Raw genomic sequence first — 15416 nt, 5'->3', positions numbered from 1 at the left:
GGGTCCAGTGAACACACACACACAGACAGGAGTCAGACTTAACTGTCCTGTGTGTGCCTGTTTCTGTGGAGGCAGACAGGCATTCCTGCAGTTGTGGGCTCCCCCTCCACGGCCCAAGTGGCCTGACAGCAGCGAAGGGCCAACAGGCACTTGCTACCTGCTAAGTTCGGCGGCGTGATGCACACGGCAGTCAAAACTAATGCTTGGCTGAGGCTGGGTCACTGGGCAGGTGGGGCCCCCTGGGCAAGTGGGGCCCCCGGACAACTGTCCAGCGTGCCCATGCAGTAAGATGGCCCTGATCTCCAGGTGTTATGCTATGCTCCTGACTGACTATCTGGAGCAATACCCCAACTCTGCTATGACAAGGTGGGAAAGAGATATAGGAGATACCTCTGGTGATCACTGGGAGGAAGTCATAGAGGCGGTGTGTTTATGCTCTAGGATGCACCAAATAGATTGTCTCAATTATACATTTTATTGAGGGTATACCACACCCCAGTTAAGCTACACACCATGGGTCATCGTCCTGACCCTGCATGCCCAAAATTCTGTAGTAACACTGGGGATCTTATACATCTACTGTGGCTTTGCCTAAAACTTTACAGATACTTGGAATCAATATTGAGAACCGGTAATAGTGCTCTCTCTACTGCTGTACCTCTGGACCCTAAGCCCTGCCTTCTAGGCATACTCGAAAAGGTGGTGCAGGATAATTACCTTAGGGAGGCAGCTAGCAGGTTACCGTCCCAGGCCCGCAGACTTATTCAGCTGTATTGGATCTCCCAAACGGTACCAATACTGCAGATGTGGAAAGGCAAAATGGGCACAGTATTTAGGTATGAAAAATTGATATGTGCGCATAGAGGTAACCCACACAAGTTTGAAAAAGTATGGGGGAATTGGTTGTCTGTGCCAGGCCTATCTCCAGTAGACCTAATACTGGATAGATTATTACTGTGATGTGCCAGTAGACCATGTAAGTAAATCAATATCATTGGGGAACTACCCAGTAGGGTGATGGAAGGGCGGTTGACATAGATTTTCTTTGTAAGATAATGTTATTTTCTTGTTATGATGCATGTGAGGCAAATGACTATAGATATTCTGCATTGCTAAATGTAATCAGTTATGACTTTGTACTTCATTTTAGATGATATGGTATAAGGTATAAGTTGGTATTATTGTGAAATCAAAATTAGAGTGTATTATTTGACAGAAAAAGAAACGATACATTTCATGGACTTTCTTCATGCACATTTTATTGACTTTTAGTATACTTATACCTGATTTAAAAAAAAAAAAAAAAAAAAAAAAACACAATATATACCCCAATTTTTTAGTAAAATGTGAAATATGATGTTATGCAGAGTAAATAGATACCTAACACGTTAAACTTTAAAATTGCACACGTGCGAGGAATGGCAACAAACTATGGTACTTAAAAATCTCCATAGGTGACTCTTTAAACACCTTTACAGGTTACCTGTTTAGAGTTACAGAGGAGTTCTAGTGCAAGAATGCTCTAACGTTTGTGATGATACCTCACATGTGTTTGTGCTAGTGCAAGAATGCTCTAACATTTGTGATGATACCTCACATGTGTTGTGCGAATACTGTTTACATGTGTTGTGCGAATACTGTTTACATATGTGTGCGCAACTTAAGTATGCATTCCTTTCTGCGTGCAAAACTTTATTTTTCTATTTTTTTTTTACCACTTTTATTCCCATTACAAGGAATGTAAACATCCCTTGTGATAGAGATAAGGATGACAGATCCTCTTAACGGAGAGATCTGGGGTCAGAAAGACCCCAAATCTCTCCTTCATCTTTAAAGGCAAAATATAAAAAGAAAATGTTTTTGATCTTTTGCTTTAAAAAAAATTGTTTACTTCCAGCCCTGGACCGGAAGTGACCTCATGACTTCGCTCCAATCCTCCAAGGCCATAGAGGTGATCAAAGAGGATCTACTATTTGATCATCTCTAGGACTGTCTGACTGACCACACCACCAGATCATTTCTCTGGTGAACCGGCGGAAACAGCAAGTCTGAGAAACACCAGCAAGTGGCGGGAGAAACCGTTCCAGTGGCTCATGAGCCGCTCAGAACGATTTCATGAGAAAGCCAGCCTCAAGTTGTAAAAAACAATTCTGGGTTAATGGCTGACATCTTAATAAACCACTTCAAAGCTGCAACTTACTGGGTCCCTGCTTGCTAGGATATTGACTGTCACATGGTTATTGGTTGCTATGGTTCTCTATAACAAGAAATATTTGTTTTGAAAAAAAAATGGTGTACTCCCCCAAATCATTACCAGACCCTTATTGTTAATAGGGGTCTAATGTGGATTTTACAAGGGGACCCCACACAAAGAAAAAAACAGTGTGAGGTTCTCCCCAGATTTCATACTAGACTCTAAGGATCTGGTATGTACAAAATATTTTAAGTGGGAAACCTACACAAAAAAAACACCTAAAATCCCAAAACCCACATGGCCATGTTTGGTAAAAGACCATTCCCAGTCCCACTATTTACATTCTGCTAAATAGGGTTGAGGATGCATAATTGGTTTTTAGGATGCCAATAGCCACCAGCAGTCCTGAGCCAGAAGCTGTCGATCATATAAGTAAGTGGTTTTACTAGGCCACATTTTCCAAGACAAGGCAGTTTTTAATCAGGTAAATAAAAATTTGCATGTATTATATCATGGAAAAAAAGCCAGAAAAACGATAGTAAATGGATAGTGTTGAGCGAACACGGACTGTATTATTCGTGTTCGTACCGAATAATTGGATTTTTTGTACCCGAACACGGACATGGACACTTTACTGTATGTTCGGGTAAAAATCCGTGTTCGGTCGTTTTATTTCCGGGTTTTGCATGCTTTGGCGCTCTTTTCATGGCGGGCTTTCAACAGCCAATCAACAATCGTTTAACTGGTGTGCCTTAAGCCATCCCAGCCATGCCTGCAAATGTCTCAGTAGCTGTGATTGGCCGTCTGAAGCATGTGACCAAGTCTTTATAAGTTCCAGGCAGCCGCAGCGTCTTCATTCTGCTGCTTAGATCAGGGACAGAGCACACATCAACGTGCTGGCTGCTGATTAGGGAAAGATAGGCAGGAAAAAACCATTTGTGTCCGGATAGAATTGAGGGACAGGTCGGAGTGTTTAGGCAGGGCGAGTTGTAGGCATTTTAGGGATAGAGTCTGCTGAATTATAGGGTCAGTGTCTTCTACAAAGTACAATCGATATTGCTGTGTGGGGGGTAGGGTGACTCTGCACTCAATCCTGATCTACGATCTCTTCTCAATCCTGTTAGGGAGAGGCTGCTGCTGCTGAATTTTAGGGAAACTGTGTTCTACAAACTACAATCGATATTGCTGTGTGGTGTGGGATAGGAGATAGGCAGGTGTCAGTGATCCACATCCATTTTTCTGTGTGTGAGCTGCAGTGAACACAATCTTTTTGGGCTGCAGTGAACACAATCTTTTCGGGGTGCAGTGAACAACGTCCTTTTTGGGGTGCAGTGAACACAATCTTTTTGGGGTGCAGTGAACAAAATCCTTTTTGGGGTGCAGTGAACAACATCCTTTTTGGGGTGCAGTGAACACAATCTTTTTGGGGTGCAGTGAACAAAATCCTTTGTGGGGTGCAGTGAACACAATCTTTGTGGGGTGCAGTGAACACAATCTTTTTGGGGTGCAGTGAACAACATCCTTTTTGGGGTGCAGTGAACAAAATCCTTTTTGGGGTGCAGTGAACACAATCTTTTTGGGGTGCAGTGAACAAAATCCTTTGTGGGGTGCAGTGAACACAATCTTTTTGGGGTGCAGTGAACAAAATCCTTTTTGGGGTGCAGTGAACAACATCCTTTTTGGGGTGCAGTGAACAAAATCCTTTTTGGGGTGCAGTGAACAACATCCTTTTTGGGGTGCAGTGAACAAAATCCTTTTAGGGTGCAGTGAACACAATCTTTGTGGGGTACAGTGAACAGAATCTTTGTGGGGTGCAGTGAACACAATCTTTGGGGGGTACAGTGAACACAATCTTTTTGGGGTGCAGTGAACAAAATCCTTTGTGGGGTGCAGTGAACACAATCTTTGTGGGGTGCAGTGAACACAATCTTTTTGGGGTGCAGTGAACAAAATCCTTTGTGGGGTGCAGTGAACACAATCTTTGTGGGGTGCAGTGAACACAATCTTTTTGGGGTGCAGTGAACAAAATCATTTTTGGGGTGCAGTGAACACAATCTTTGTGGGGTGCAGTGAACACAATCTTTTTGGGGTGGAGTGAACAAAATCCTTTTTGGGGTGCAGTGAACAACATCCTTTTTGGGGTGCAGTGAACAAAATCCTTTTTGGGGTGCAGTGAACACAATCTTTTTGGGGTGCAGTGAACAAAATCCTTTGTGGGGTGCAGTGAACACAATCTTTGTGGGGTGCAGTGAACACAATCTTTTTGGGGAGCAGTGAACAAAATCATTTTTGGGGTGCAGTGAACACAATCTTTGTGGGGTGCAGTGAACACAATCTTTTTGGGGTGGAGTGAACAAAATCCTTTTTGGGGTGCAGTGAACAACATCCTTTTTGGGGTGCAGTGAACAAAATCCTTTTTGGGGTGCAGTGAACACAATCTTTTTGGGGTGCAGTGAACAAAATCCTTTGTGGGGTGCAGTGAACACAATCTTTGTGGGGTGCAGTGAACACAAGCTTTTTGGGGTGCAGTGAACAAAATCCTTTGTGGGGTGCAGTGAACACAATCTTTGTGGGGTGCAGTGAACACAATCTTTTTGGGGTGCAGTGAACAAAATCCTATTTGGGGTGCAGTGAACACAATCTTTGTGGGGTGCAGTGAACACAATCTTTTTGGGGTGGAGTGAACAAAATCCTTTTTGGGGTGCAGTGAACAACATCCTTTTTGGGGTGCAGTGAACAAAATCCTTTTTGGGGTGCAGTGAACACAATCTTTTTGGGGTGCAGTGAACAAAATCCTTTGTGGGGTGCAGTGAACACAATCTTTGTGGGGTGCAGTGAACACAATCTTTTTGGGGAACAGTGAACAAAATCCTTTTTGGGGTGCAGTGAACACAATCTTTGTGGGGTGCAATGAACACAATCTTTTTGGGGTGGAGTGAACAAAATCCTTTTTGGGGTGCAGTGAACAACATCCTTTTTGGGGTGCAGTGAACAAAATCCTTTTTGGGGTGCAGTGAACACAATCTTTTTGGGGTGCAGTGAACAAAATCCTTTGTGGGGTGCAGTGAACACAATCTTTGTGGGGTGCAGTGAACACAATCTTTTTGGGGTGCAGTGAACAAAATCCTTTTTGGGGTGCAGTGAACAACATCCTTTTTGGGGTGCAGTGAACAAAATCCTTTTTGGGGTGCAGTGAACACAATCTTTTTGGGGTGCAGTGAACAAAATCCTTTGTGGGGTGCAGTGAACACAATCTTTGTGGGGTGCAGTGAACACAATCTTTTTGGGGTGCAGTGAACAAAATCCTTTTTGGGGTGCAGTGAACAACATCCTTTTTGGGGTGCAGTGAACAAAATCCTTTTTGGGGTGCAGTGAACACAATCTTTTTGGGGTGCAGTGAACAAAATCCTTTGTGGGGTGCAGTGAACACAATCTTTGTGGGGTGCAGTGAACACAATCTTTTTGGGGTGCAGTGAACAAAATCCTTTTTGGGGTGCAGTGAACAACATCCTTTTTGGGGTGCAGTGAACACAATCCTTTTTGGGGTGCAGTGAACACAATCTTTTTGGGGTGCAGTGAACAAAATCCTTTGTGGGGTGCAGTGAACACAATCTTTGTGGGGTACAGTGAACAGAATCTTTGTGGGGTGCAGTGAACACAATCTTTGGGGGGTACAGTGAACACAACTTTTTGGGGTGCAGTGAACAAAATCCTTTGTGGGGTGCAGTGAACACAATCTTTGGGGGGTACAGTGAACATAATCTTTCTGGGGTGGAGTGAACAAAATCCTTTTTGGGGTGCAGTGAACAACATCCTTTTTGGGGTGCAGTGAACAAAATCCTTTTTGGGGTGCAGTGAACACAATCTTTTTGGGGTGCAGTGAACAAAATCCTTTGTGGGGTGCAGTGAACACAATCTTTGTGGGGTGCAGTGAACACAATCTTTTTGGGGAGCAGTGAACAAAATCATTTTTGGGGTGCAGTGAACACAATCTTTGTGGGGTGCAGTGAACACAATCTTTTTGGGGTGGAGTGAACAAAATCCTTTTTGGGGTGCAGTGAACAACATCCTTTTTGGGGTGCAGTGAACAAAATCCTTTTTGGGGTGCAGTGAACACAATCTTTTTGGGGTGCAGTGAACAAAATCCTTTGTGGGGTGCAGTGAACACAATCTTTGTGGGGTGCAGTGAACACAAGCTTTTTGGGGTGCAGTGAACAAAATCCTTTGTGGGGTGCAGTGAACACAATCTTTGTGGGGTGCAGTGAACACAATCTTTTTGGGGTGCAGTGAACAAAATCCTATTTGGGGTGCAGTGAACACAATCTTTGTGGGGTGCAGTGAACACAATCTTTTTGGGGTGGAGTGAACAAAATCCTTTTTGGGGTGCAGTGAACAACATCCTTTTTGGGGTGCAGTGAACAAAATCCTTTTTGGGGTGCAGTGAACACAATCTTTTTGGGGTGCAGTGAACAAAATCCTTTGTGGGGTGCAGTGAACACAATCTTTGTGGGGTGCAGTGAACACAATCTTTTTGGGGAGCAGTGAACAAAATCCTTTTTGGGGTGCAGTGAACACAATCTTTGTGGGGTGCAATGAACACAATCTTTTTGGGGTGGAGTGAACAAAATCCTTTTTGGGGTGCAGTGAACAACATCCTTTTTGGGGTGCAGTGAACAAAATCCTTTTTGGGGTGCAGTGAACACAATCTTTTTGGGGTGCAGTGAACAAAATCCTTTGTGGGGTGCAGTGAACACAATCTTTGTGGGGTGCAGTGAACACAATCTTTTTGGGGTGCAGTGAACAAAATCCTTTTTGGGGTGCAGTGAACAACATCCTTTTTGGGGTGCAGTGAACAAAATCCTTTTTGGGGTGCAGTGAACACAATCTTTTTGGGGTGCAGTGAACAAAATCCTTTGTGGGGTGCAGTGAACACAATCTTTGTGGGGTGCAGTGAACACAATCTTTTTGGGGTGCAGTGAACAAAATCCTTTTTGGGGTGCAGTGAACAACATCCTTTTTGGGGTGCAGTGAACACAATCCTTTTTGGGGTGCAGTGAACACAATCTTTTTGGGGTGCAGTGAACAAAATCCTTTGTGGGGTGCAGTGAACACAATCTTTGTGGGGTACAGTGAACAGAATCTTTGTGGGGTGCAGTGAACACAATCTTTGGGGGGTACAGTGAACACAACTTTTTGGGGTGCAGTGAACAAAATCCTTTGTGGGGTGCAGTGAACACAATCTTTGGGGGGTACAGTGAACACAATCTTTTTGGGGTGCAGTGAACAAAATCCTTTGTGGGGTGCAGTGAACACAATCTTTGTGGGGTGCAGTGAACACAATCTTTTTGGGGTGCAGTGAACAAAATCCTTTTTGGGGTGCAGTGAACAACATCCTTTTTGGGGTGCAGTGAACACAATCTTTTTGGGGTGCAGTGAACAAAATCCTTTGTGGGGTGCAGTGAACACAATCTTTGTGGGGTACAGGGAACAGAATCTTTGTGGGGTGCAGTGAACACAATCTTTGGGGGGTACAGTGAACACAATCTTTTGGGGGTGCAGTGAACAAAATCCTTTTAGGGTGCAGTGAACACAATCTTTCTGGGGTGCAGTGAACAAAATCCTTTTTGAGGTGCAGTGAACACAATCTTTGTGGGGTGCAGTGAACACAATCTTTGTGGGGTACAGTGAAAACAATCTCATACTTCTGAACATTTGAGGGTGCTGCCTGTTCCATACTCCTCCTCCTACTGCTCAACCATCCTTTTAGGGGTACAAACAATAGTAATTGGGGCCTAGTGTGGTGGTGTACGTGTGAGATACATACACTTTCTTTTTGATCATATTTTCTATTCCGCTATTCAATTAAATCCTTTGGGGATCAATTAAATTGCGTGATAGTCTGTGTCGGTACGTGTGAGATCCACCTTTCCAAGTTTTTGGGGTTCATCTCATACTTCTAAAGATTTGAGGGTGCTGCCTGTTCCATACTCCTCCTCCTCCTACTGCTCAACCATCCTTTTAGGGGTACAAACAATAGTAATTGGGGCCTAGTGTGGTGGTGTACGTGTGAGATACATACACTTTCTTTTTGATCATATTTTCTATTCCGCTATTCAATTAAAACCTTTGGGGATCAATTAAATTGCGTGATAGTCTGTGTCGGTACGTGTGAGATCCACCTTTCCAAGTTTTTGGGGTTCATCTCATACTTCTGAAGATTTGAGGGTGCTGCCTGTTCCATACTCCTCCTCCTACTGCTCAACCATCCTTTTAGGGGTACAAACAATAGTAATTGGGGCCTAGTGTGGTGGTGTACGTGTGAGATACATACACTTTCTTTTTGATCATATTTTCTATTCCGCTATTCAATTAAATCCTTTGGGGATCAATTAAATTGCGTGATAGTCTGTGTCGGTACGTGTGAGATCCACCTTTCCAAGTTTTTGGGGTTCATCTCATACTTCTGAAGATTTGAGGGTGCTGCCTGTTCCATACTCCTCCTCCTACTGCTCAACCATCCTTTTAGGGGTACAAACAATAGTAATTGGGGCCTAGTGTGGTGGTGTAAGTGTGAGATACATACACTTTCTTTTTGATCATATTTTCTATTCCGCTATTCAATTAAAACCTTTGGGGATCAATTAAATTGCGTGATAGTCTGTGTCGGTACGTGTGAGATCCACCTTTCCAAGTTTTTGGGGTTCATCTCATACTTCTGAAGATTTGAGGGTGCTGCCTGTTCCATACTCCTCCTCCTACTGCTCAACCATCCTTTTAGGGGTACAAAAAATAGTAATTGGGGCCTAGTGTGGTGGTGTACGTGTGAGATACATACACTTTCTTTTTGATCATATTTTCTATTCCGCTATTCAATTAAAACCTTTGGGGATCAATTAAATTGCGTGATAGTCTGTGTCGGTACGTGTGAGATCCACCTTTCCAAGTTTTTGGGGTTCATCTCATACTTCTAAAGATTTGAGGGTGCTGCCTGTTCCATACTCCTCCTCCTACTGCTCAACCATCCTTTTAGGGGTACAAACAATAGTAATTGGGGCCTAGTGTGGTGGTGTACGTGTGAGATACATACACTTTCTTTTTGATCATATTTTCTATTCCGCTATTCAATTAAAACCTTTGGGGATCAATTAAATTGCGTGATAGTCTGTGTCGGTACGTGTGAGATCCACCTTTCCAAGTTTTTGGGGTTCATCTCATACTTCTGAAGATTTGAGGGTGCTGCCTGTTCCATACTCCTCCTCCTACTGCTCAACCATCCTTTTAGGGGTACAAACAATAGTAATTGGGGCCTAGTGTGGTGGTGTATGTGTGAGATACATACACTTTCTTTTTGATCATATTTTCTATTCCGCTATTCAATTAAAACCTTTGGGGATCAATTAAATTGCGTGATAGTCTGTGTCGGTACGTGTGAGATCCACCTTTCCAAGTTTTTGGGGTTCATCTCATACTTCTGAAGATTTGAGGGTGCTGCCTGTTCCATACTCCTCCTCCTACTGCTCAACCATCCTTTTAGGGGTACAAACAATAGTAATTGGGGCCTAGTGTGGTGGTGTACGTGTGAGATACATACACTTTCTTTTTGATCATATTTTCTATTCCGCTATTCAATTAAAACCTTTGGGGATCAATTAAATTGCGTGATAGTCTGTGTCGGTACGTGTGAGATCCACCTTTCCAAGTTTTTGGGGTTCATCTCATACTTCTGAAGATTTGAGGGTGCTGCCTGTTCCATACTCCTCCTCCTACTGCTCAACCATCCTTTTAGGGGTACAAACAATAGTAATTGGGGCCTAGTGTGGTGGTGTACGTGTGAGATACATACACTTTCTTTTTGATCATATTTTATATCCTGCTATTCAATTAAATCCTTTGGGAATCAATTAAATTGCGTGATAGTCTGTGTCGGTACGTGTGAGATCCACCTTTCCAAGTTTTTGGGGTTCATGTCATACTTCTGAAGATTTGAGGGTGCTGCCTGTTCCATACTCCTCCTCCTACTGCTCAACCATCCTTTTAGGGGTACAAACAATAGTAATTGGGGCCTAGTGTGGTGGTGTACGTGTGAGATACATACACTTTCTTTTTGATCATATTTTCTATTCCGCTATTCAATTAAAACCTTTGGGGATCAATTAAATTGCGTGATAGTCTGTGTCGGTACGTGTGAGATCCACCTTTCCAAGTTTTTGGGGTTCATCTCATACTTCTGAAGATTTGAGGGTGCTGCCTGTTCCATACTCCTCCTCCTACTGCTCAACCATCCTTTTAGGGGTACAAACAATAGTAATTGGGGCCTAGTGTGGGGGTGTACGTGTGAGATACATACACTTTCTTTTTGATCATATTTTCTATTCCGCTATTCAATTAAAACCTTTGGGGATCAATTAAATTGCGTGATAGTCTGTGTCGGTACGTGTGAGATCCACCTTTCCAAGTTTTTGGGGTTCCTCTCATACTTCTGAAGATTTGAGGGTGCTGCCTGTTCCATACTCCTCCTCCTACTGCTCAACCATCCTTTTAGGGGTACAAACAATAGTAATTGGGGCCTAGTGTGGTGGTGTACGTGTGAGATACATGCACTTTCTTTTTGATCATATTTTCTATTCCGCTATTCAATTAAAACCTTTGGGGATCAATTAAATTGCGTGATAGTCTGTGTCGGTACGTGTGAGATCCACCTTTCCAAGTTTTTGGGGTTCCTCTCATACTTCTGAAGATTTGAGGGTGCTGCCTGTTCCATACTCCTCCTCCTACTGCTCAACCATCCTTTTAGGGGTACAAACAATAGTAATTGGGGCCTAGTGTGGTGGTGTACGTGTGAGATACATGCACTTTCTTTTTGATCATATTTTCTATTCCGCTATTCAATTAAAACCTTTGGGGATCAATTAAATTGCGTGATAGTCTGTGTCGGTACGTGTGAGATCCACCTTTTCAAGTTTTTGGGGTTCATCTCATACTTCTGAAGATTTGAGGGTGCTGTCTGTTCCATACTCCTCCTACTCCTCATCCATCCTTTTAGGGGTAGAAACAATAGTAATTGGGGCCTAGTGTGGTTTTGTACGTGCGAGATACATACACTTTTTTGGATCATATTTTCTATTCCGCTATTCAATGAAAACCTTTCTAGGGCAAGATCTTAAATTATAGAAATATGAGGAGACCGTCAAATAAGGGCCGTGGCCTGGGTCGTGGTGCTGCTGGTAGAGCTCCTGTTGCAAGGAGAGGACGTGGTCGATCTGTGCCAGCTACACGCACAAGTGAAACACCTTCCTCAAGTGTGAGTAGGCGACAGAACCTGCATCAGTATTTGGTAGGGCATCATACGCCCCTAGAAGTGATGAGGCCAGAACAAGTGGAGGCGATAGTAGATTGGTTTGCTGCTGACAGTGCCTCCAGTTCCTTCACATTGTCTCCCACCCAGTCTAATGCAGAAAGGTCACAGTTGGCACCTGCAGCCGATGTCCAACCGTCTTTCACCTCACCCCCTTGCAAATCAGGCAAGCAGTCTGAGCCCCAAGCCATACAGCAGTCTCTTCTTCTTTTTGATGACTCTGTCAGCAGGGTTTCCCAGGGCCATCCACCTAGCCCTGCCCCAGAAGTGGAAGAGATTGAGTGCAGCGATGCCCAACCACTTATTTCTCAAGATGAGTACATGCAAGGATCATCGCAGCACGTCTCCGATGATGACGAAACGCAGGTGCCAACTGCTGCGGCGTTCAGCATTGTGGAGACCGACAAGGAGGGCAGGGGTGAAGACTGGGTGGAAGATGATGTGGAGGACGATGAGGTCCTCGACCCCACATGGAATGAACGTCATGCAGGTGACCTGAGTAGTTTGGAGGAAGAGGCGGTGGTCGCACAGAGCCACCAGCACAGCAGAAGAGGGAGCAGGGTGCAGAAGCGGAGCAGCCGTGCCCTAGACACTACGCCCGCTACTGCCCAACGCAGCAAGGGAACGAGCACACCAAAGTCAGCTCAAAGGAGTTCTCTAGCGTGGAAGTTCTTTAGAAAATGTGCTGATGACAGGACACGAGTGGTTTGCACCCTGTGCAATCAGAGCTTGAAGCGAGGCATAAACCTTCTCAACCTGAGCACAACCTGCATGATCAGGCATCTAAGTGCAAAGCACAAGCTGCAGTGGAGTACACACCTTCAAAACCAAGAAACGTCTCTGGCTCATCCTGCTTCCTCTTCTGCTGCAGTCTCGGCCGCTCCAGCCACATCTGTATTGATACCGGCACCTACCACCCCGCAAACAGACGATCTGTCAGCAACACCACCACCTGGGTCACCAACAACCATCTCCACAATGTCCCGTGGAAGCGTTCAGCTTTCCATCTCCCAAACACTTGAGAGGAAGAGGAAGTACCCCCCTACCCACCCGCGATCCCTGGCCCTGAATGCCAGCATTTCAAAATTATTGGCCTTTGAAATGCTGTCATTCCGTCTGGTGGAGACGCACAGTTTTAAAAACCTTATGTCGGTGGCTGTCCCACAGTACGTCGTGCCCAGCCGCCACTACTTTTCCAGGCAAGCCATCCCTTCCCTGCACAACCAAGTGGGGGAAAAAATCAGGTGTGCACTGCGCAACGCCATCTGTGCCAAGGTCCACCTAACTACCGATACGTGGACCAGTAAGCACGGTCAGGGGCGTTATATCTCCCTAACGGCACACTGGGTAAATGCAGTGGCGGATGGGCCTGAGGCGGATAGCAATTTGGCGCATGTCCTTCCACCACCGAGGATTGCAGGGCGCTTCAGTTTGCCTCCTGTTCCTAACTCCTCCTACTCCGCTTCCTCATCCTCTACCGCCTCCTCATCCGGACAGCGTAACACCTTCACCACCAACTTCAGCACGGCCAGGGGTAAACGACAGCAGGCAGTTTTACAACTTGCCTGTTTGGGGGACAAACCACACACCGCGCAGGAGTTGTGGAGGAGCATGGAACAGCAGACAAATAAGTGGTTGCTGCCAGCGAGCCTCAAGCCCGGCCTGGGCGAAATCTCATAGCAGCTCTGGGCCTAGCCGGTTTGACGCACATCCCTTGCCTGGCGCATGTGCTGAATTTGGTGGTGCAGAGGTTCCTTAAAAACTACCCCGATATGTCAGAGCTGCTGCAGAAAGTGCGGGCCGTTTGTGCGCACTTTCGGCGTTCTCACCCTGCTGCTGCTCGCCTGGCAGCGCTGCAGCGTAACTTCGGCCTTCCCGCTCACCGCCTCATATGTGACGTGCCCACAAGGTGGAACTCCACCTTGCACATGCTGGAAAGACTGTGCGAGCAGCAGCAGGCCATAGTGGAGTTTCAGCTGCAGCACGCACGCGTGAGTCGCTCTGCGGAACAGCACCACTTCACCACCAATAACTGGGCCTCCATGCGAGACCTGTGTGCCTTGTTGCGCTGTTTTGAGTACTCCACCAACATGGCCAGTGGCAATGACGCCGTTCTCAGCTTAACTATCCCACTTCTATGCCTCCTTGAAAAAACAATTCGGGCGATGATGGAAGAGGATGTGGCACAGGATGAGGAGGAGGAGGAGGATGAAGAGGTAACATTTCCAAGGCTTTCAGGGCAGTCATTCGCAAGGGGCTCCGAGGGTGGGTTCCTGCACACACAAACGCCAGGGACACAATTGTCCAGCAGGGGCACAGTTCTGGAGGATGAGGAGGATGAGGAGGAGCTGGAGGAGGAGATGGAACCATGTTCACAGCAGGGTGGCACCCAGGCCAGCTCATGGCCATCACTGGTGCGTGGCTGGGGGGATACAGAGGACACGGACGATACACCTCCCACAGAGGACAGCCTTTCGTTGCCTCTGGGCAGCCTGGCACACATGAGCGATTACATGCTGCAGTGTCTCCACAACGACCGCCGAGTTGCCCACATTCTAACTTGTGCTGATTACTGGGTGGCCACGCTGCTGGATCCCCGTTACAAGGACAACGTACCGTCCTTAATTCACTCACTGGAGCGCGATCGCAAGATGCGCGAGTACAAGCGCACGCTGGTAGACGCCATGCTGCTGGCATTCCCATCTGACAGCGGGGCCGCAGTGGAAGCACAAGGCAGAGGAGGAGGAGGAGGAGGTCGCCAACGCAACCAGGGCACCGCCAGCACCTCAGAAGGCAGGGTTAGCATGGCTGAAATGTGGAAATGCTTTGTCAGCACGCCACAACAAACAGCAGCACCAGCAGCTCAGATGGAACGTCTTAGCAGGAGGCAGCATTTTACCAACATGGTGGAGCAGTATGTGTGCACACGCCTACATGTAGTGAATGAGGGGTTTTCCCCTTTTCAACTTCTGGGTCTCCAAATTGGGCACATGGCCTGAGCTTGCCCTTTACGCCTTGGAGGTGCTGGCGTGCCCTGCAGCCAGTGTATTATCTGAACGGGTATTTAGCACGGCTGGGGGCGTTATAACAGACAAGCGCAGCCGCCTGTCCAGAGACAATGTGGACAAGCTCATGTTCATTAAAATGAACCAGGCATGGATCCCACGGGACTTTTCCGTACCTTATGCAGAATAGCAATGGATACCGACCTTACCCACCCATTGTTCCATTTTTGCTCTTTCTCACTCTTTTGGGGTGTACCCTCATTTAAAATTTGTGAAAAGAAGCAGTGTTGGCTACCTCGTCCTCCTCCTCAGGGCCAGAATAACATAGGGGCTATTGGAGCTGCAGCTCCAGGCCCCTACCTTTTATATAGGCCCCGGGTTGGCCATATTCACTGTTACTGCTCTTCTGTCACTTGTAAACACAGAAGTCTGGCTTCTATGCTCGCTTCCCCAGGCAGCACCCTCAGAACCTCCCCACACAGCGCGAAGGCCGGACAAGGAGGGACAGTTGCCGATGCATGGATGTGTTTATGGGCTTCAGAGACAGCATCCCATGTTGAATTAGGCATGCATGGCTGCACCCTTCCTCCTCTGGGTGCATGGCAAGGCACTGCCCTTAAGGCCCTTCAAAATCCTCAGCACCAAGCCCATGATGCTCTTAATCCGGCCCTGGTCCTCCTCCACCGCCGCTTCCACCTACACCGCCCATAGGTGTGCGCAGCCTATTGCATTAAGGTGTGCACCCCAAAGTTGAAATACACATGCATGTGTTTGCCAGCAGGGAGAGTAATGTATCGGGGCCATGTACCTGTAGGCAAAGAGAAATAGAGCAGAGCAGGTCCGAGGGAGATCTTTCCCATCT

The sequence above is a fragment of the Pelophylax lessonae genome (assembly GCF_965119305.1).
Source record: "Pelophylax lessonae genome assembly, chromosome: 4".
In the NCBI taxonomy this organism is placed as follows: domain Eukaryota; kingdom Metazoa; phylum Chordata; class Amphibia; order Anura; family Ranidae; genus Pelophylax; species Pelophylax lessonae.
The sequence above is the reverse complement of the archived record's forward strand: the minus strand, read 5'-3'. Positions refer to the sequence as shown.